The sequence below is a fragment of the Rissa tridactyla genome, chromosome 2 (genome assembly GCF_028500815.1).
Source record: "Rissa tridactyla isolate bRisTri1 chromosome 2, bRisTri1.patW.cur.20221130, whole genome shotgun sequence".
Lineage (NCBI taxonomy): Eukaryota > Metazoa > Chordata > Aves > Charadriiformes > Laridae > Rissa > Rissa tridactyla.
In genome coordinates this window covers 75,691,438-75,715,369 of record NC_071467.1, presented here as the reverse complement: position 1 = coordinate 75,715,369, position 23,932 = coordinate 75,691,438, and the positions used below count along the sequence as shown (strand labels likewise).

At 42.6% G+C, this 23,932-nt stretch overlaps 1 protein-coding gene across 8 annotated transcripts in view; it reads right to left on the bottom strand.

Moving 5' to 3' along the window:
• Positions 1–23,932, bottom strand: part of GRB10 (growth factor receptor bound protein 10) — a 152,252-nt gene that overhangs the window by 62,995 nt on the left and 65,325 nt on the right. Inside the window, exon 1 of one of the 8 annotated variants that reach the window (XM_054189900.1) lies at positions 391–18,801. The exons of the other annotated variants lie outside the window; for them this stretch is intronic. The gene's annotated coding sequence lies outside the window, so the exon portion shown is untranslated. Of the gene's footprint in view, positions 1–390; positions 18,802–23,932 lie in introns of those variants that run through there. 8 annotated transcript variants of the gene reach the window in all.

Here is a 23,932-nt window from a genome sequence, read left to right as displayed (position 1 = left end):
AACCTCACTGCTGTAGCCTACCTCGGAAGTGCCAGCAGATGTCTCAGCCTGCCAAGTAATCCGGTATGTTACTTGTGATGGCCCTCTATAGAGTTTAACTAAATAAAACTCAAATAAGCCATCCATGGGATTTCTAAGCCACTTGAACCATTTGCAGGTATACTGTTCAGAAGGATATTTCATCTACAGTGCAATCCTTCAAAGTTTTTTTTCTCTACCAAGCAGTGAGATACAGCCTCTATCAACATCACCCTAGGTAGGAAAAAAAAAAAAAAGCCAAACCAACCAAAAGGTGTTCAGCAGCAGCAAAATTTGCAAATCACTGGGCTTTGAGCCAGCATGGTATCACACTGGTCCTCTAAGTATGCACACATGAATTTTGCAACTGACCTGGAGGAAGCACCTTTGTAGCTCCAGGTAGCTAAGGAGCCTCCAGCTCTCCAGCTGTCTTGCAGACATGTGCATCCAGCGATACTAAAGGTTATTTTCCTTCATCTGCATTGAATTCTGCCGTAAGATCAAGAAGTATGAAAGTGAACTCTTGAAAGAAGAGCTCTCAATTGGAGAGCATAGAGGCTAGCTTCTCACTTCCACGAACAAACATGCAAGCAGCCTTTTGCTTTTGAAAGTCATTTTTAAAGGAAAACACTGGCAAAACCTAGCTCTGACATACATCTGGTGGTGGATAGGTGTCATGGTTTGGGCCAGACTGGCCAATGAGAACGACAGATGCTGTCCTCCACCTCTCTCTCTCCAGTCTGAGAGCAATGTTCCTTCCCAAACTAGAACCAAAGTGCACATACTGGCAGCTGTCTGAACTTCGTTTTGCTTCTTTGCCCACAACTTGTTAAACTTTGGCTTTGTTCACAAACCAGCTCCACTGGATGTTGCAAGTAATATTTTTGGTAAAGTAAATCATTATTTCAATTACAGGAAAAAATTTAAAAGTTCAATTCAAGGAAAGAAGAAAACTCTTATAAAACCTCTATTGAGCTAGTGAGCTAAGCTATCACGTTCCACAAAACCAAAAGCACTTTGAATACCATTTGAATGTTTTCGAGCATACCACAGGAGGGATGATAACCCCTAAATTAGGCCTGAGCAAACTTCAATTTGTGCTTAGCCACGTCCCACTTGTCTTTCTGCTTCTAGCCCTTCTCTGTCCCCCCGATCTTTACTTATTTTCTTAGTTTGGTTGTTGCTGGCCTTGACATGTCAAGCTCAGCTAACAGGACCACGCAGGATCCCTCTTATTCTGAAGCAACGTAAAGCTGAAATGAGTCCTGCTCAGCCTCATCTGTGCCAGCCTCCCAAAGAAAGCAGGTATTTCCACGGCTGTCAAGGGGTTCACTGCACTGCAGAAATTCTGTTTACTGAAAAAAAGCTGAACATGGAAGGAATCCCGGCTTTGGACTACAGACTAGGATGCATTTCACGTCTCTAAATGGCAGCCCAGCAAACACTCTTCCCTTGTACATATGGCCTGCAGTTCACAGGAATACTATGAAGAACATCACAGGACTTAAGCAAGCTGTGATTTAAGAGGATTTTAAAAAGCATATACATACATACATAATTTCTGTCTTGTTTGCTAATTTGAGAATGTAATTATCCAGCATTATCCCTCGTATCAGTTCACAGAGAAGACTGATGTGAGCGCTACTAGGAATTCAGCAGATCTGTAAGAAGGCTATATTCGTTTTGTGCCGCCATGCAAGTAAGTCTGATACATGAAGCCTAACAGCATGTATATATACAAGTGTTTGACATTACAGTAAGGCAGCTGTTCATCGATCACCTATTCCTATTTGACAGTCTAACTCTAGCAATCAGTTCCCCAAAATGATTTTCAGTGCAGCACGTTCAAGATCCAGCTTGACAAAGCAAAGAAGCTGAGGTATAACTAATGTAAGATTTCACTCAAGTTTAGCTCAGTAGAAGATGATATCGAAGTGGTTAGCAGGCCCCCCTGCACACATTAATTAACCCTCAAGGAGACAGACATAAACAGCGAAAGAAAAGGAATGTACAGTTAGCATACCTTAGCATCCTGCATTGATGATACAGTGGAAACGCTACCCAAATGATAGGTAATACAGGGAAAATACATTTACATCAAAGTGATCACAAGGACTTAACGAGAATTTATAAGGGAAAAAAAGACACCTAAAATACTTGTGGTATCCACCTCAACATCCTGTTTCAAACCTCTTAAAACCACATGTAAATTATTCTGATTCATATTGGCGGTGCAAGTATGTTTTGCAAGGTTTTTGGTATTGTGGAAAACACATGGTTTATGATCAAAAACGCAGGTGAGGATTACCACAGCACTGTGCATACAAAGCCCTTTTACGAAATAACCCCTTATTTAAGGGGATCCCTTGCACAAGAGCACTGCAGCATGTCCCTCCAGTGCCGTGTCCAAATGCTGTTTTGGTAGGATTTTTCAGAAATTCCAACCACTAAAGCTCTTTGAAAACATACCATCGCTGACAACACACAGTTGTAACAACGCACAAATCAGTCCACTCTAGGTAACGCTCATACTCCTCTGTTACTTTCTCCCTCTGAGCTTGTAACTACATTTGCTGTGTTTACACAAATCTCTCACCTCCCTCCATACTCTGCTTCAGCTTCCACTAACACCACAGGCACCAGCTGCCTATTCGCACTCGCAGTTCTTGGACACTGAAACAGTTACCTACAGCCCCGATGCAGTTGCGTGCGTTTAGTACCTGGCAGCTTCTACACCTCTGAGAGACTCATGCAACAGGAGGCGGGTGATAATAAGCAGATTTCTTACATTTTTTTGAAAACACACGGTGACCTCTACAGCAATGCTGCAGCTGAATGACACCCTCCACTTCCCAATACCAGCTCCAATGCTATGCAATCTCTCCCCTCCTACTTTACTAAAAACTACGTACAGACTGTAGTTTTGCAAAAGAAACAAAAATACAACATGAAAAAACATTTGCAAACCCTGTGCTTTCACACTGTTCTCCGGGTCTGCTGCCAGAGCCAATTATAAAAATATCAAGATTGCCTTGGTTGAACATAGAAGCTTAGAGGGTTTTTTTGTTTGTTTCAAGTGAAGGTAGAAGACACAAACCCAACTCTGTGTCATAGAGACATCACCAGCTCCACGGCAGTCAGTCTGAATTAAAATTGACAAGCCTGAACCCCAGAACTCCAGAAATTTATGTACTCTGTCAGTCCCCTTATGGGACTCTGCACTGAAGAGTCCTGTCCTTTATAGCTTTCTAACGTTCATCAGCTTAAGTGAAATCCTCTACTTTGTACTGTAACTACGGTTGCTGGCCTATAAAATGTCACATCAGTGCTTGTACAGCTTCCAAAATGCTAAATGGACCATGCTGTAGAAAGAAGGGCAAGAAGCAGAGATGCTGGTTGGTAAAAGCATGAAATTGAGATGGGCATCTACGCTCTTTGAAAGCGCTGAAATGCCACACAGAGAAGTCAAGAGCGAATTCTCGACTGCTCCACTATTCTCTGGGTAATTTTTAAATCCCACATGCATCTAATTGCATTTCTGCCAGTAAGGCTGGGAGGGCTAACACCAAACGCATGTACATTAATTACAGGTACTGGAGAGAATTCACTTGATAAACACCTCTTCACTAAAGGTTCATGGTTGGACTCCACAAACATTCTTAAAATACACCCAATTGATTTCTTGAAATAGAAGACACAAACAAACTTGAATAAAATTAATGTTGCTAGGTAACAACTATAGAAATAAGCTACATATGAAAGGCGTTAGTCAAAAAATCATAGCGTTAACGAGAAACAGGTACAACTGGATATAGGTTCCCTACAGCAGGAAGGAATGAAGTTGTACCCTCAGACTAGTCCTTACCACATAAAACAAGTTTCAGGAGTTCTGATGGGAAAAAAAATGGAAAAATGGTTAGAAAAAATGGAAAATTCCGTTCTTGTTCAGTTAACACGCTTTACGCCTGACATCATAAAGAGTAAAGATGATGAAAGCTAGGCATTTGGAAGGAGGAAGGGGGGTGGATAAGGAGGGTTTGTTTGTTTAATTCCAGAGACAAGCTAAGGCAAAGTACGTCTCTGAAGAAGATTTTAACGTTTTTTTGCCCTTTGATGAGGCTGCAATTATTAACAGACAACATTCAAATGCACCTCCCAGCGTGCACGTTCCCATTTCTAACCCAAGAACCGCAGATTCACACTGGTCCTTTTGTGGACTGGACAGATGTTGGCCGCCTCAACAGATGATTGCTGTAGGTGGGTATCATCACCACCACCACTGCTGAGCCCTCACTTGACTCTAAGGTGTGGACAGGTGTTGAAGCACTAATGGCATCTCTATGAGAGAGGGATTTGAAACCCAAGGAAAACGTCTAAAACATCTAGAATGCTGGTTAGGCATACACATACCAGCTTTCTTACAAGTATAAGAGGTAAGATAAAATATGTAAGTTATGGCCAGTCACCTTTCCAGACCCCCACACCTCATTTAAAAACACCGAGTTGGGATTCCATCTTCCTGATACCGATTTTCTAGTAGGAAATTTGCATCTTTAAAAAAAACCCCAACAATGTAGAAAAATTGCATACATTCCTAAAACAAGGATCCGGTCAAAGTTTGAACCCAAAGTCAAATAGGACACCAGCTGACCCCATGTGACTGCACAGACAGTGGGACGGACGGGCTCCTGTTGGGTGAGCACACCACACACCCTTGCCCAGCCATCGCTGATGGACGAGATCCTGACAACAGCAATTACCAGCAACTGCCAGCCTTTCAAATCCCTCTTTGCAGGCCAGTGCTTGCAGAACCACCGCTTTATTGTAAATACTGAGTACACAGATCACTTAAAACAGAATCCAATGTTAAGTAGACCTCTGGGAAATTGTCATTCCTGAGTTGATTACAAAATCCAGTCAGAAGATTAATTTTCAAGAAACTGGTAACATCTGCAGCTTTCTTCTACGAACATTAGGTTCAGTGGTTTCCCTGCATCATTTTCTCATGTCACCTACTTTTAGTTCATTAGTTTAAGACTAAAAAAGATCTTAAAAGGAAAGCGTTTGTTTGGTTGGGTTTATCAAGACAGAAGAAAACCCAAAACAGCCTCAGCTACCCAGAGGATAGGAAAAAACATACACTGAGGAGAGAAGCACCACCACAGAGGGCAAAATGGGGTATTCTTTCCAAGGCCAAACCTGGCATCAGAGTAGACTAATCCTCAAAAAACCCTCGAGAAGGACGGAGCGTTTGCAGTGGTGAAGGACGCGATACGCCACAGGACGAGCGGGCCAGATTGACTTCCCTGAAACAAAGGAGATACGAACAGAGGAAAACCTAAAGCTTAAGTCATAATTGTGCAATGAACAGTCATGCACCTATAGCCTTATTGTGGCCCTTTCTTTACTCAGGGAAGAAAAAAAGGAAAAGAAAAAGAGAGCGAGCATTACTGGATGCATGAGACACACACAGACCAAGCAACTCAGGGATTCTCTATTCAAGACTTCCTGGTAAGGTTAATTGGATGCTTCAATCTTGGTGCATCACCTCTATAGCAAAACCGGGATGGAACACTCTGGCAATACATCCCAAAATGATGATTACAGAAAGACCATCACATGTTCTTCAGGAGGACGTGGTTGGGGTAACACCCGGGCAGCAGAACAGCTCCTAGTCTGTGCAGCCTACACAACAGCAAAGAAAATCCACTTAATCTTTCCAGATAACGGGGAAAACCATGTTAACCTACTGAGCTATTAAGGCACACTCATGTCAGAACTCACAAAGCACAATGTAAATGCTTGGCAGACTGCATCTTATATTAGACAGTCATACTTACGGGTGAATGCCTTTAAGAGGATATCCTGTATCAGTGAGAGCTTCAATTTGACACAGCAAAAGTCAGGTTTAGTGCATTTTTATTAAGATTACTTACTTTTACATTAAGGAAACTGAATAAAAAGCTTTAAAATACCGTGTGTTTGCCTTATGCTTACATGAATGAAAATTATTACTTTTTCAAAATTTATTCTATCATTTCTTATATACACATTTCTACTCATAATGAATCTTGAAGTTTTACTTCGGTAACTTTTTTATTGCCTGTGTCAGAGGAAAATAAATAAATAAATAAAGTGCAAATCAAATATACACAAATAACACTAATAGGCAAGTCACAGTTCAAAAAGGAGTTAAAAATTCAGACAGATGAGAAGGGCTACCACATGTCTTACAAGTCTAAAGCTATTAAAGGCAAAGTTAAAAACACAGTGAAAGCATCTATTGCTTTCCTTTAGGGAACCTATATTTTCCCTCCCTGATTAAACACCGTAATACCCAGCCGAATAATCCCAGCTGAACAATCCTTGCAAATCGATGTAAGTACCACTGCAGGGATTAGTCCCTCCCATCCCGCCAAGAAAGCCCAAGCTTTATCCCCGCTCCAGGAAATGTCGTGCGTAACCTCCTATACGTGCTGCTGTGTAGCTCCAGCCAAAGCCTGTGACGTTGCCCTGCCTGCTCCTGCCTGCTCCGGCACCACTGCCGGCGGCTGCTCGGCCGCAGCATCGCCCGCCTGCTCGGGGAACATCCCCGCCTGGCAGCCAGCAAACCCCAGGCTTCTTGCGTCAGGGGGCTTCGTTTCAAGGCCGCTCCACCACAACTTAAAGCAAGCTTTGGAGTGAAGAGTGGTCAGATCAACCCCAAAAGTTCGTTAGCGTTGCTCTGCAGGAAGCGATGGGTCCACAGAGCTGATGCTGAAACATTATTATTATTAAATTAGGCGTGCACCTCATCACTTGATACCCAAGCTAACCTTTAATCCTACTAACTTTAAATCATGAGGTTCAAAATTTGCTTTGAACAGGTTTATTGCTGGCTTAGAAAGCATATTTAAGAGGATGCAATACAAGTTCCAAAAGTTGCACACGGCAATTAATGAATCAGCTATTCCTCTACGTTAATTAAAGATTGCGTTTTCAGCACATAATAGTTACCTAGCTGTGACCCATGTACTTACAAGGCAGACAACAGGAATATTTCATATTTAAGGTACTTCTAGTCAGAGTTTAGTGAACAGAAACAAAGTCAACGCCAGGTTAATTTTGGCTTCTTTTACCAGTTGCCTTAACAGTTTAGTATTAACTCCAATTGCCAATTTGGTAAATTATCGACAAGAAACTAAACTGGGGGAGAGTTGTTTGGAATTGCAACACTGCGTCAAAAAAGCCCTTTAAGAGACCCCAACCCGGAACTTTCAAACCCGGCACCTCTACAAGTAACATCGAGCACGCTTGCCTACATTCACCGCCCTTCACAGACCAAGGCGGCTGCCATCTGATGTCCTCGTATTGCCTTGGCAGCACCTCGATATAAGCTTTCCCTACATTTCTTTGCCCTACTAAAGGAACAACGTTTTGGGGCATGCATTTAATTTCATCTGCACACATATACTTTGTCCTTGAGTCAGCTGTCTATTTTACGCTCTCCTTTCGAGCAAGCCTAGCTGTTGTGTCGGCAAATCACGTAGTCCCTTTGGGCGAGGAACAAGGAGATGTCCCCTGGACCTGCCAGCAAAGGGCGGGTAATTTGTGAGGAATTACTGCTGTAACGAAGCGCGAACCTCCGGCTGCACAAGAAGGGAACGCCACACAGTCCCGCCGTACGGATGCCCAGATGGCAGAGCATATTGCTGCAGTCGCATCCCAAATGGCAGTGTGGAGCCACTGCTGAAGGCATCCCTACCCCACACGCGGAAATCAGGTGTTTATAAAAGCTCTGCGACGCCTCCCTCTGCCGTGACTACACTGACCCCAAGAGCTCCTGTTAGCCAACTTTAAAAAAAAAAAAACCAAAACCAAAAGAAAAACACACACAAAAAAACCCACCCCAAACAAAAATCAAAAAAACAAACCAACAGCCAAACAACAACAACCACCAAAAAAGAAACCCTGGAAAAAACAAAACCAACCCAAACCCTGGGAAAAAAAAACAAAACACCAAACCCAAATCATTGCAGTCAATCACCCTAGAGCAGCAGTGATACAAAAGTAATCTGAATTTACCATTCAAATCTTCAGTGAAGAGTGATCACCTCAGCCTAGATCTATCTAGGCCTAAGTAAAACAGAAATATATTTACGTTTCTTCCAGACTCACCAAATCCAAGTTTCCTTTTTTAAATCAGCTATTCGAAGTGTGGTCCTTTGCAATTTAATATCCCAGAGGTAAACCACACCGGTTATAAGAAGTCAGGATCAGGCTCCCCCAGAAGCCAATGCCGCAGGTGGGCTGCACAGAAGATTCACCCCAGCTTGACGCGAGTCAAAACCAACTTGCCCATTACAGCATTTCTCCTCATGAGTCCCACAAGCCTGACTACAAGGAGTGTGCATTCCCAGTTCGGGAACTCAGGGGTGCCCCGTGATTTTGGGAAGCCAGCCTGCTGCTCTTCTCCACCTGGTCGGTTTTCACTAGGCGGTGGGTAGGGACAACCCACGCCCCGGGCCTGGACTCACCTCCTCGCACACCCAGCAAAACAGCGCTGGGAGCAGGACACAAGACATTGCCCCCCAAGAGTATTCTGTCAACAGACCATCACTTCTTAGGAGGCATTCTCCACGTCCTTCACCCTGCCTGACAAGGACGTCGTCGGTACGTTCAAACGAGCTTGCGGGGCCCCGAGGTCCAGCTCTGTGCCTCCCAACATCACCCCCCCAACCCTCCTCTTAGGAAAGGCGCCCCAAAAACCCATGGGTGCAGGTTCAGCGTCCGCAAGAGGTTAGACAACCTGCTCACCTTGCTCCGTTTCACATCTGAAATACAGCCCAGAAAAGCAGAAAAGACTGGTTCCTCCGCCAAAAGCACGCCCACATATTTATAGACCTAGAAAGCCCTAGACCTAAAAAGAGGTAACATGTGAAGAGGACAGAGCTTAAGGTAGGCCACAAGTGCTGCTGTAAAGCCTTCACGCTCTGAAGGACTTCTCTCAATGGCTTTATAACAGGTTAGCCGCCGTGGTAGCGATACCCGCTGGTGTTCCTCCCAGCAGCAAGCCTTCAGTGCTTCGGCTGCCTGACTCAACTGATTCTTCAGCAATGCCACCCTTGCCTTGGAGGTGGCCAGCATTTGGACTTCAGTATATTCCAGATTCACTCACTGACGTGTATTTTTTCTACCTGGTCTCTAAAACTCGTTGTCACCTTCTGAAGAATAATTATGCTCATTCTCGAGGATAGAAGCTACCTAACTGTGGTCGCTGGGCACATCATCCACTCGTCTTTGAGTTGCAGACCTCGCAGTTTAGAAACCCATCATCTGCAGCACTGTAGATTTCAGAAGGACTTGGAATATCTTCCTATGCCTGAGCTCTCCAGGATTTTTCAGCCACTTAAGGACAAACCACAAAAACATACACAAAAAGAGTAATTCTCTATTGCTGCGAATAGCTGTAAACTCATAACTGAATTGCAAAGACAAACAAAAAAATTAGCAGTCCTCATGAAGCCTTTTTTTATATATAAACTTACAAACATACAAGCTTATAAAAATTTACAAGTGCACGTATATGTAAACTTGCAAGCAACATATACCAATTAGGAGTGTTAACAAGATACAGAGGCAGTTTAAGACATGTTCTTGCGCAGTTACACATCCACTCAGACAGTGGTGCTGTAACACACCGTAACATTGCACTGCTTCTAACCTCATGTTGTACATGTCACAAATTGCCCGCAATCTTGATTTGGACAGAAAGACTTAAATATTGTTACTGCAATCCTAATACCATTAATGAAATTACATACTAATTGCTTTGGTCAGTAGCACCTTATATACCTTAATTACTTAAGCAGCTGCTTGCTGTTAAGAACTCCAAATTTAGCTACATCTCATGCTATATTTTGATTTATTTTTTTTTTGTTTAGCTGGTTTGCCCCATTTAAGTCCTGCTTTTTTTAGCTGAAAATACAACTAGCTTGACAGAATCTTGTCCTTTTTAATAGGCACAAAGAGACTTAAATAAATTAACAAATTCAGATTGATCTTCCCCTTGAAGCTTCTTGGCTTTAAGAGAAGTGCCACAACCTTCTTCATCTTCAATGCAAGAATGTCAGCTGCTTTGAACTTACGCATTTCTAAAGTATCCTCACATGACACAGCTTGCCATATTGAAATGCTGTCATGAACCACTTGCAGCACAGTGTTTACATAAAGGCAGAAATAAATACTGTACTGCTTATCACAGTCAGATAAGTTCAAAGACAGTGATGACTGAGGTTTATTGTTACAATGCTGCACTGTGGTGAAAAATTCTAGTGCAGAACTGACATCAAATTACAACAGTCTCTTTTCTACAGATTTTGCTTGTCTTAGTAAGCTGTGAAATTTGTTTTTTTTTTTCTCCCCCCTCTTATTATGTGAGCTTAATACAAGTCCCAAGCTTAGTATATTTGTTTTATAGACAATGTAAGAAATCAGAGTTACAGAAGTGTACTGTTCCAGTTCATTTTGGGGCAGTCTTAACACCGCAAGATTTTTTCAAAGCTACAGACACCATAAATAATGCAACATTACAATATTATCTTTTGCTATTTTACTCCTTGTTAAAAAAAATCAAAAGACTTTTCTTAGATGAACCTGAGGACCATCTGACTACAAAAAGAAAGAAACAAGCACGGACTTTGTTTCCTTATTTGACAAATAGACAAAGCACAAGCCACAGCAGCTGCAGCATAACATCAGAATGTACAGTCACCTAAAAATATTTTAAAGTTTTCGTAGGAAAAAATAAATGAAGGTTCATTACACTTCTTGATGTGTTTACACACCCATACATTCTTAACTCTAATCATAAAAAAGGATAAAACCCCAGCATACAGTTTTGAGAACAGGAAAGACCTGCACTAAGAGCTTCTGCACCGTGTAAAGAACTAGAATCTGCTTCAAAGTTTTCTCCATCCCCAACAGTCCTCCAGAGTGGACATCCCACATGGGCTTCCTTCCAACTTCCAGTTAACTAATTTTGAGAGTTATCTTCCATCAGCTGAAGAGCAACACTTTCTTTTGCCCTTGATTCAAATAAATTTCAGATTCCTGTTTTCTTCTTTCACCACAGTGGGTACCATTTCACTGAGCGCCACTTATGCTCTTTTCTACCATATTAATCTATACAGTGTCCACTCCGGCAACACCACCCCTCAGTTCTGCCCTCATTAGCTAGTCTGTCTGTTGGCCCCTCCAAAACTGAGGATGCACTAGAAGAGTTTCTCTTCCCACATGCTTTCAATAAAATGCGTCTTGAAGTAATCTAGATGCGTGCATGAGACATGTCAAGTATTTTGACCGACGTTTTTCAGTTAGGGACTCATTAATGTGTGAAAAGCTCCCACATTGCTCCTATCAGGTCAGTGAATAGAGTGAGGTATGCTAAGCAGCATCATTTTTCCAGGACAACTGAATCTATATATACAAGGACCCATTAAAAGTATGAAACACTGTAAAGGGATCACACACCTACACTGGTAATACTATATCTATGAAACTTTTGGGGACAGATTAATCCTTAAGTTGCTTCCAGGCCTATTTAAAAGATACTCAACCCACAGCACTAAAAATCTCTCTTCCACCTCACAGATTCGAAACCACCAACTTAGTAGTACAAAAGCATTTCTTCTCTATCCCTTCTGTGTCAGATTTGTCAGTGGGGGGCTGAGCGTTCCTCTGTGTTTGTATGGCACAAACATCAAAAGGACTAATTCCAGGCTGGAGCTAAGACACATGCAACATTCAATATTAACCTCTTGAATTCACTGCCCTCACTCTGTACAGATCTGCAGGTTTGCCTGAAATACAAGGAAAGGTTGCTGAAAACCAATTCAGTCGAAATAGCTCCACATTTCAACTGCTTTTCGTGTTAAAATATCTGTATTTCTAGCCCCATATAAGTGTCTAAGAATGCTTTTACTGCTGCATTTCATTTCACTTGTCAAACCAGAATAAACTTCCTTCAGAGAAAGTGTTTTTTCGCTATTACAAGTACATTAGGAAGTGTGCCAGCACAGCTGTACCACCAAACCCCTGGGAGACACCAGGCCTTGGGGAATGTAAATGGTCTGAGAACAGCCGACTTGAAAGGACATCTTTTTTCAGGGCAAAGCCATCAGCGCCGCGATCACCAAGTCCTCTTGCTCGAACACCCTCCTTGTAAGAAAGGGGGCATTCACCCGAGCCGTGCCTTCAACAAATTTCTCCCCGATAGTCTCAATTTGCCTTGGAGCCAACAATCTGCCAGATTCATCTCTAAACTTGCTCTTCAGAAAGAGATCTTTCTGTTTTGTATTTCAGCAGCCTAACACAGCAGGAGACATGTATCCTGGCCCAAACAGCTCGGCACTATTGCCATACAGAGGGAGGGTTGAGAGGTTTTTTTGTTTTGCTTTGTTTGGTCGGTTTTTTAAACAGAAGGTTAACAGAGATACACAATGGTGGAAAGATATTACCACAAACATAAATACTGTATTAGTAGACATCTTGGCTCCTACAGTAATGAAAATGAATTACGTCTCTTTCAATAGTTTCACTTCAGCTACATACTAAAACCATCTTAAAGAAACTGCATGGCTTTTCACTGTGCTTTATGCCTCAAGTGGTTTTCCCTTATCTCGTTATCCCACATTTAATGCCTTTTTTTTTTTTTTTTTTTTCCCCTCTTTTTAGTATGTGTTCCAAGGTCAACTTGCAAGGCTGGTCACTGCTCCCAACTTTGATTTCAACTCCCATATGCACAAAGAGAAAGCTTCAACTACGTTTCAGCTTAATTCACTGACCCCCTCCCTACAGCGAGTCAAGAATTATGCACCTTCAATCAAAGCACATTTATAGTACTTCGAAGCTGCATTATCTTTCACCACTTCCATGTTACACACTGCATACACCAAGTCAATCTACAGAAAGGCTACACCACGTCAAAGTAACAATCTATGGTTTACCCTATCTATTAGGATACAACCTCACGTATGTTCACATTTCAGTCTTGATTTCATCTCTTCAGAACCGGCTCTCAACTTAATACCGTGAACAAAGCGGGACTTCATCTTCAAAAATAGCATGCACACTACGAAGCAGATCTTAACCACAGACTTGACAGAAGTTTTACAATAGCAATATCCTAATTTTGCTGATGGAGAAAATGTAGGTAGACATCTACAGTGACTTGTTTCATCCCATGTAACAGTTCATTTGTTGAACGAGCTCTTCTAACTCTTTGCCCCGCTCCACACAGGCACAGTGCCCAACCCCAGCACGTATTTCCCAACTCTGGCTAAGGGGGTTATGGAATGGGGAGCTCATCACTATTTCTGCGAGCTCATGTGAAGAAATGTACGCTTAGCAGCGTCCTGCAACCATTTCTGTGGCTCAGTTTCATCAAACCCTCCAGTGAGTCCAATTATTCTGAGCAGCTTATACCTGCCCGAGGTATAGATGGCTAACTAACAACACATGTGAGTCAGGCCTTGCTGCTGCCATCATTAATTGCTATAGCTCACAATCGCTCATTCGCATATGAGCATAAGAGTTTCTGTGCAACCCCACAGCGCAGACTTCAGGCGTTTGTTACTCCACGCATCTTCCAAAATGACCGAAAAAGGAACCATCACCCCAGCAAAGACCCTGCTATCAAAAAGGTAGGCAGCCAGCCTGAGGCCACTGGCTGCCTTCAAATGGCCTTCTTTCAGCGAGCGCTGGCTGGCCGTGGGCACAGGCAGTACACTCTGCAGAGATGCTGGGCGTAGAGAAAGAACCAGCGTGTTGCTTGCTGTAATCAAACCCTGTCCCGTTTTACACTATTCTCACTTTCCTAAGTCTGACTTCAGTCATGAACCTTTAATCTTTTTTTTTTTTAAACACAGAAAATAATGTTGATACTTAAGTAAACACAGTTTTGCCACTAAGAAAGCCTACTTTCACATTCACCCAACAGCACCAAAATTTATTAGCCAGGTATTTTTACTGACATCCATGTTTTCAGACATACCACAGTATATATTCTTCTTCACATAACTAAGTTAAGCTGTACTTGCTGATACAGACCATGAGCACATTCCAGTGCAACTTGTTTGTCTCGACTAAAGGAAATACGTTCCCATGCTGGAAAAATCTTAAAATCCACAGTCCTCAACTTCCCAGTCATTTGGCAGAACCAATCTCTTTTATAAACAGATGAGAAAAAGCATTTCTAAGAAAGCCGATGTTTAAGCTGCAACTTGAATTGGGCATTTTCCTCTCAGCTGTAAGATGTGTTATGTCTTTATGTGACAATCCTAGTTTTCCAGTTCATAAGCTCACGAAAAACGTTCTAATATGTAGAAAAGGATATTAAAACCTTAAATTGAATCTATACTTGTCCAGACTGCTTAACCTACATTTGCCATAACAGTGTCAGACAACTTTTAAAATCCATTAGATTGTTAAGCAAAAAGCCAACTTTCATTTCGCATTTATAATTGTTCCTCTAAGACCAGCTAACAAGTGAAAAGGGAGGGCAACAAGCTGTTGAATCGCAGGGAATCCTAAAGCAACAGAAGTCTTTGCTGGGAGAACTGCTGTATCACAAATACGCCCCGTTTCACTCTTGCGAACGAGTCTTACCTCACCCTCATTCTGCTTTTTACCCCTGGAAGTGTTACAGATTTAGACATTTCTTGGTTATTTTTTTATTTAATTATTTTTATGTTTTAAAAGAGAAGCAAAGTGTATTTCTGTATTCATTCCTAAGATGATAAAAGCTCTACTTAGAGGATGGAGCTCATAAAAAGGTAAATTAATTTATATTTTGCTCCACCTGAGGCACTGGAAAGAATAGACAGAAACCAAAGGTTAGGACACTTATCGTTAGGACAAACAATGAAAGGAAACCAAGAGCGGTACTGCCTGTTCTCCACCCTCTCACTACTTTAATAGAGACCAAAAATATAACCTTGAAGGTCAGGGGAAAACAAAAACCTAAAAATTGAACACACGTCTCCCAGAATTGTTTGCAGACAAGAGGGCTGCATTGTGTCAGCTATTAGAAATTGTCTGCCATCACAAGAGAGATCAAAGGTGCATGGCTGACCAGAGACAGGACAAAAATCAGTTCAGTGTGCTTGAAATGAGGGTGGGAGTAACTCAGGGCTTCATCTGAAGGAGTTAAATGGATTTCATTTGGGAGGGGAATAAATATATGTAGATATATATAGATATAGTCCCCATATTGCTAAATGCACTGGTGAACTAAGGCTGTTGAAAGGTTTCTTGCGAAGCTCAAGTCCAGCCCATCTCAAGAATTCAGGGAGTAGTTTCTGGCATTGCAAGTGCCTCCACTCTGCCACACCACAGCTACCACACTCCTGGAAGTAAGTTTCATAGGAAAAGGGGTCTGTTTCCCCCCGTTGCCTTCAGAAAGTACAGAGACGTACAGTAACGCTGTGCTCTTGATAGAGATTTTACTGAAGTAGTCAGATTTAAAAAAGAAAATAGCCCCCCCAATCACTCACAGTAATTTCAAACATTATATGCATTGCAGATAAATGGCAATCAATTTCCAATCTGTTTATAGGTGACACTCTTAAATGTCCAAATAAGAAGAATAGCTTTATTTCAGACTTGGACACAACAGTCATGAAACCAGATTAGTGCCCTAGAGCTTTCCATGTAATCAGATACTGAAAGGCAGTTCTCTGTCCATTAAAGCTGACCTCGCATAGTGACATCGTACTTTTATCTCAAAAATTAGAGATACTTACACTTTCGAAAATATACTTTTAAGAAGTATTTCAATACAGGCAGCATCACTGCAGCGAGTATGGATCGTTTCCATCTCTAAATACACCCTTCCCCTTTACGTGTCAAACTGCCTTTGAAATTTAGGATTTGATTTTGGTTAAGGTGTCAGAATTTGAAGTTAATATTCTGATGCTGCAGAGACACTGTTTTTACTGAATAACTGCCATTGTTACAGCATGATTAAAAACTACACAGGCTACATAATAAATCAACTTTCCTAGCTGGAAAGCTCATTAGTATTTAGATTATTTAAGTGCCCACCGCCATGTTTTGACGTTTGGCTATAACACCTTCACTGAAAGGTTCAAAAGCTTCTTACATAAATCCAAATACACTCAAAGCATGTCCCCTAACAGGGAAGAATATGCAGAACCCAAGGACGTGGAGGAAGATGGTGGAGTGGCACAGGCAAGAATTCTACTTGCCCACATTAAAAATGTCATCCAGAAGCTATCAACAGAGCCTTTGCTGATAGTATTAATTTCCATCCTTCCACTCTCCTAACATCTTGACAGTACAAATTTAGTCAGATTACAAAAAAACATAAAGGCAATAAAGTTATTCCAGAAAATGTATGAGCTCATCCCAAGAACTTACAGTTAGCTTGTACTGATTAAATTAGAAGATGGTATTTCAGATCACTAAGCTCAATTATGGATCATTAATTCAAATGGAAGAAATAAGCCACCTACGTGGCAGAGGACAATCTGAGACCACAAGTCTCCCCATCCCTGTTGGACAGTAAATAAGTAAGTATATAAAACAATTTAAAAATAGTGAAATCTATCGCACTTGGCTCTGCTTTAGCTATCTGCTTAGAGAAAAGATGGGGATGATGCAAGTTTCTATGTAAATACATTTACAGAGGAGAGAGCACACTACCCATAGGATTTTGTACTTTTTTTGCTCACAGAAGACATGAGACAAGCACCCAAGAAGTGAGCTCAGCTCAGGTACCTGGGAGAAGCACAAGTAGGTACTGAGACACTAGTTTCCCTCTGGTATCTGAGCTTCCCCAAGCACACCATTTCCAACAGAGGCATTGGACTCACGAGCTCAAGCCCCAGAGATGAAAAGCTCAGACAACGTCATCTCCATGAAGGGCAGGTTGCTCTCCTCAGGGGAAGCCTCCCACAGCCCACGCGAGGTGCTGGAGGTGCTGTCCCTCCCCAGCAGCCACCAGCCAGGCTGTTACACCAGGCAGCCGGGGGCTCGGCAGGCGGCCAGCCCCCCCGACACAACTGGAGTAGCCGCAGCAGCACAGAAACTATTTGTGCCACCGATGACATCAGCCAGCTGAGCTGATATACCTCTGGGGAAGCGTGCCAACCGTAAACAAATACACCATGTGCACGTTCGCCTCCCGCTAACAGAGCAGACACTTGTAACGTGCTTGTAATAGGTTCTTGTGCGATAACTGCAGCACAGGAAGAAAGTTTTCCTGCAAGATGTCCAAGAGCGCACAGCCCCGGGACAAGAAGAGAGGACATTGGCAAGTTTGCCAACAACACTAAGCTGAGTGGTACAGTTGACAGGCCAGAGGGACAGGATGTCATCCAGAGGGATCTGGACGAGCTAGAGAGGTGGGCCCGAGCAAACCCTATGAAGTTAAATAAGGCCAAGTGCAAGGTCCTACACTTGGGTTGGGACAACCCTCATTATCAGGGTATATAGGCTGATATAGAGGCTGGAGGATGATATGATAGAGAGCAGCCCTGCGGAAAAGGACTTGGGGGTACTCGTGGATGAAAAGCTGGACATGAGCCAACAATGCGTGCTTGCAGCCCAGAAGGCCAATTGCATCCTGGGCTGCATCAAAAGAATTGTGGCCAGCAGATCCAGAGAGGTGATCCTCCCCCTCTACTGTGCTCTTGTGAGACCCCAATTGGCGTACTGTCTCCAGCTCTGGAGCCCTCAGCACAAGAAGGACATGGACCTGTTGGAGCGGGTCCAGAGGAGGGCCACGAGGATGATCAAAGGGCTGGAGCACCTCTCCTATGAGGACTGTCTGAGAGAGTTGGGGTTGTTCAGCCTGGAGAAGAGAAGGCTCTGGGGAGACCTTATAGCGGCCTTCCAGTGCCTGAAGGGGGCCTACAGGAGAGATGGGGAGGGGCTGTTTGCAAGGGCATGTAGCGATAGGACGAGGGGCAATGGTTTTAGACTAGAGCAGCGTAGGTTTAGATTAGACATTATGAAGAAGTTCTTTACAATGAGGGTGGTGAGGCACTGGAACAGGTTGCCCAGAGAGGTGGTGGACGCCCCATCCCTGGAGACATTCAAGGCCAGACTTGATGAGGCTCTGAGCAACCTGATCTAGTTGAAGAAGTCCCTGCTTACTGCAGGGGGGTTGGACTAGATGACCTTCAAAGGTCCCTTCCAACCTAACAGATTCTATGATTCTATGACATCCCTAGGCTACCCCTTGCATTACCTAGCCAAAGGATGCAAAATCACGCCTACTCCAACAATTAGTCTTAGCTCTGCTTCAGTGCTAGCAGGAAATGCACATCCCATAATTGTAAAGACAAAAGTGAATTCAAAAGGACATTTCATTTTACAATTTATTTCACAGGGTCTCCCTCTCCCTATTTGATTTCTAAAGAGTCATCATTTTAGGCTTATACTAGTACTGAGGCAACTTGTTCTACAATAGGGAACACATAAGGGGTTATCAAGCACTGGAACAGGCTGCCCAGGGAAGTGGTGGAGTCACCATCCCTGGAGGTATTTAAAAGACATGTAGTAGTGCTGAGGGACATGGTTTCATGGTGACTTGGCAGTGTTAGGTTAACCATTTGACTTGATGATCTTTAAGGTCTCTTCCAACCAAACCAATTCTATGATTCTATAAGGAGGGAGGGAGGTAAATGCCCTCCTGCACTGAGAGGATTCTGGAAAGAAGCAACAGCATCACCCCACCCAGGTGCCCAATTTACACCTTGCCCTCCCAAAGCCTCAGACAAGATTTAACAGTAACAAGAAATTAACATCTAATCACCCAAAAGTCACGCCTTGTGAATTAACCGCCCCCCCCCCCCCCCCCCCCGCCCCGGCCCCATGATAACTGAAGATACAAATCTTGAAAGAGAAGGTGGAGGAAAAGGAACACCTCTATCTTTAATAGGAAAAAAAAACCCCACCACTTTCTCAGATGTCACACCCCTACACAGCTGCAGTCCCCGAGGGATGGGTATGGTGCATTACGGACTACCTTGAGCAAAGAACCCAACTCCCCAGCCCAGCTCCCCCTGCTCTCCCAGTGCAACCGCTCTGCCCCAGCAACCATCTCCCCTCCAACACAGCAAGAAGTTCCTTACAAACCTGGTAATAACTCTACCATCTTTCCATCGGCCACAGAAGAAAACAGGCTTAAAATTTACTTTCACAGTCACGTAAATAAGGAAGATTAATTTTTAAATTTGTAATACTTCCTGCTTTAGGCTTACTTTAGAATTCTCTATTTTTTTCTGCCTCTTCACTTGTAATGAATACAGGCCCCAAGGCAAAACATATTCCACCTTATGCAACCAAGACAGAGGGCTCCTTCCCTGCACTGAATCCTACCTCCTCAGAGAAATTTACCTGAAGGACACACGGAATCCTGAGAGATTATGAAGAGGCTTAAAAATACCATGCTTCTCAACTATAAGATATTAGAGCATTTTTTATTCATATCAGGTGGCTTCAGAGGGACACATTTAATTTTAAATATGTCCAAAATTGAAGACTTGCGAAGCTGATACTAAAAAGTTTATATATGAAATAGAATAAAAAATAAAATTAAAAAAATAGAATAAAAGAAAATCCATCAGTCACCTCCAAATTAATTTTTCTGAACATGCAGCATTTTAAACTACTTTTGGTCTGTCTCTTCTCATTTCACTGGATCTTCATTAGCAGCCTTGTTACATACAGAGTCTTCCTGCTCGACTCAATCAGTTGGTCTGTTTTGGCTCCCTGTAGCTTGCTGCAAATCTCTGAAATTATCTGTTCTAAACACCAACCCACTTTGCCTTATCTTTCCATCTCTCTTTTATTTTTTTTTTCAGAGTTCTGTCAGCCCAAGGGTTTGAGAACTAATATAATGAGAGAAGTTAAACTTCTACACAGCTATTATGGGTGCCCTCCTAGTAACTGTGCTAACAAGATTCATCACCAAGTACAATGGAAGCCTTCTCCGAAACAAGACAAAGGTACTGTAATGAGCTAGGCAGGAAGCGGGGGCTCAGCTCTTTGCGTAGGGGTAGTCAGTGTAAATCTTTTTGGCACTAATGGTGGGGTTTTTTTCTAAGGCTGGACAATGACAACAACGTTTATACAAAGCATGAGAATTCATGAATGTCTGGCAGCTTTTGGTATTGTCTCTGCAATACAAACAAGACTATCTGTTTTTCACTCTGCATTTTCAATTCAGTACCAGCTGGATTCTGCAAAAACATGGGTTAGTTCTGATACACCAAATAACTGACTCATCCCAGTGGGATCCCACAACTGAAACACATCAGCAGTAGCACTGGCTAAACACGCTCCTCCTCAGCTACCGAATGAATAACAAAATCGCCTGAACCTCACGTGCCTATCCCGAGGCAGATACAAAAGACAAGATATTAAAAGCAGGTAATAATAGCAATGGTGGAGAAAGAGGGCTACAGAAGATTATTTCTCCAGGCTAAATCTTAATTAAGCATCATAATACCTCATCTAAGTCCATACTCACTCAAAAGTCCATAAGTATTTACATGGGCTTGTGTTTTTTGGACCCAGTCAGCATGTTAGAATGGTAGTTTCCACTGTTGCTGACTTTTATCATCTCTATAAAAGTTAACGTATCAGTTAATAGCCAGCAAGATACAGGAGAGCATCTACCTCAAGAATAGGCTGCAGTGCGATGCAAGTTGGCAGCTGCTCTGGATCCCTCCAGGTTTGGTGGGAACACATCGTCTGTACATATGAGCAGGAACGCCACAGAAACCTAATGACGACTGATTTGTAACCACGGCATCCTCATTGTCTCACTGTGCAGGGAAGATTTCCTACCACGACCAAGCTGACAAAGCCCAGCTGTGGGCTAAAACAACTTGTATCACTTTTTTCTTTCTGCTGCCAAAGCCGCCTGGCTATGAAGCCAGAGGTACCACAATATTCAGCTCGGCTCTGTCTGCAAACTGCTGCGACAAAAAGCATCAAGTCCAACATGAGCCAAGAGCGCCTCAGAAGAGGAGGGCCGCACGTGAATGCATTAATAAAAGGAAAATAAATCTTTCATCACAGACCCATGGCAAAACACACTTGTATAGACACCAACAATCATCCCACAAGTACAAACATACACAAAGTCAAGGTGACAGAATGCATCTTATTTACGCCTGGCTTCAAAATCCTGACTAAGAAGCAGCTACACAACCTCAAAAAGTACACATCGAGTACCAACAAAAGGTACTGCCCATAAACTTCACGGCTAGGACTGCAGTTGGCACTATTTGCTGCTTGCTAGAAAAACAAACAGAAAAATGAGCTCCGAAACACGCCTCAACAAAGAAAAACCCAGAAGTACAGAGCAAGACGAGAAACAGCCGTGGCATGGCTGGCAGGTCAAACCCTCCTGGCGTCTGGGACTAAACAAATTCAGTTGGGCTTACAGTTTTCCGTAGCATCATGTATTTTGCTATCATACTTCATATGGCAAGGCTGCTCCTAGGCAGCGCAGGTAAATCCACAGGACAGCCTTGTCTTGCTAGCGAGACACATTCAAGGTTAACTTTGGTGGCACCACACAGCGGGGCGCTCAACCAAGAGGAACGGAGGCTGCACTGCCAAGGTGCTTGGGGAGAGAGGAGAACCAGTAGCATCCTTTGGGATGGGGCAGGGAGAATGAGTGCTGGAGCCCATCACCTCTACCAAAGGCCTCAACTGGCATTTCTGTGTGAATGCAAGTGTTTTGACTAAAACCACGACTATGCTTCCCAGCTCTGCCCCTTGCTACCGGAGGGTGTACAAACACTCTAGGCTACACGCTACTGAGAACCTGTCATTGCAAAATATTAAACATCTCTGAGTCCTAAATGTTTTGCAAAGTGAGACATGGCCGAGGAGGCTACAGTTTCCTTCATCTCCACATTCCGCTCCTGAAGGGGAAAAAAGTTAGAAAAATAACAATACCTGTCCCGTCCTAAGCATGCTTTCACTTCCTCTTAGTGTTTTTAAAGATGGTAAATAATTGTTTTGTTTCTTAAACTCCTTCCTTAACTCTTCAGGAAATGCCACAGAGTTTAGATACTTGACTTGCTGTTTATTAAATGCCAAATCCTGGCTGGATATTGTTAACTTTCTATAACTTTCAACAGGTAGCTGAGGCGTATCTGTGGATATTAGTGGATATCAGTGGATATTAGTATTGTTCAGCTGGAGGAAGCTCACTCTTTCCTATTGCATTGAACTTATGAAGTAGCTTTTGTGGCATAGAGGTAAGAAATCCTCGTTCCTGCTCTCTGCGTTTAGTACCTTTAAGAAATTTGCCCAACTAGCAGAACCATTGAAAAGTGAATACTAAGTTACGGCTTAGATATAAAAATACTTATTGTTAAAGTAAACAGGTTTATCAGCATACTTACACATAAGCAGTTATTGAACTGTTCCATCTGCACTCAACTTTTTACACCCGTTTCATATGAAACGTGCCTATTTTACAGACTCCTCACTGTACAAAAAGTATTCTCTGCTCCCCAATCTTTACAAGATATTCTTTTAAAATTAAAAGCTGAACAGTTATAAAGCATCTGCTTGTGTAAAAAGAGTGATTCAGCAGGAAACGTGTACTTGAAATACCCTTCACAAGAAAGAGCTTATTCACGCGGGGACAGTTGGCAGGGATATCTCAGTCTCCACTTGAATGCTCTTTTTCCAGCTTGTGTTGAAGGGATTCAGATGCCTAGGAGGAGGAAGCTAATCACCATTTTTATAGGCCGTGGAAAGCAGGGTCTGGTTCAGAATTGCAAGTGCTTGTACCAAAGCTCTCCCAGTGAAAAGCAAAGGGCTATAAGTTAATGTTCAACAGAAACTGGCAAATCTGCCACGCTCACTGAGCAACGTGGTCAGGTATGAATTGGAAGTGTATACATAAAATAACATAGCAAGTACGGCTGCTCAGAGTTCAGCTCCAGCATTTAAGGCAGAGCACACTAAAAGGAAAAATGCAGAGAGCATCTAACGCATGAAGTGTTTTAGCCAATTCTAATCCTTCTACAATTTCTGCTCATATTCAGTATTGCCTATTATTTTTCCTTAAAAGTCCTGCAAACACAGGAATAAAAGCTTTAGATCTGCTAGTCGCTGTAAGGTACGTCAGCAAGTAATGTTGTATATAACTCAAAGCAAAATTTGACATAGCCTGTTGCAGATACCTTTATCATTAGCATCATCAAGACATACCACCAAACAGATTAATTTATTAAATGCCATCAGTGGTCCTGCAAGTTACTTCCGGATACAGGTTTACCCTTCAAGTTTTTCATTTAAGTCAATGGCAGCAAAGTTTTAACAGAAAGTAACGGATAACACACACAGTTTAATGTAAAGATAAAAAAACAAAGCAAACATCTGCCACAGAACTTAAAAACCCACTTCATGTTAATAAGCTAGTCTTCCTATTTATTGTATGACTAATATGAGCGCATCAGAGCTAGTTCAGACCACGTCACAACTCCCTCTGAAGCTCTTCATGTTTTATTTTCCTATGTACTATTCATTAATCAGTTACTGGAATATGTGGCAGCTCTTAAAACACTTGTACTTTCAAGTTATTGGACAGGAACGTCTATTTCGTATGCTGTGCAAGAGCGTAGAGGCTCACACTTGGACAGAACAAACACACAAGACATGACATAACATCACGCTTACAGCCACTTCCCAAAAAAACACTGAAGCAGCAGGTATCATGCCTGCAAGGCACGTTGCTTCCCTCCAACACTGCAAAAAGGCAGAAGTGCTACAGCCCAGCACCACATCAGAGGCCACCACTGGGCACTCAGGTTTCAGTTCTTAATCCACGCCACTTGCATAACAGCGTTTCATGGTCACGGGGGTAGGCATGATT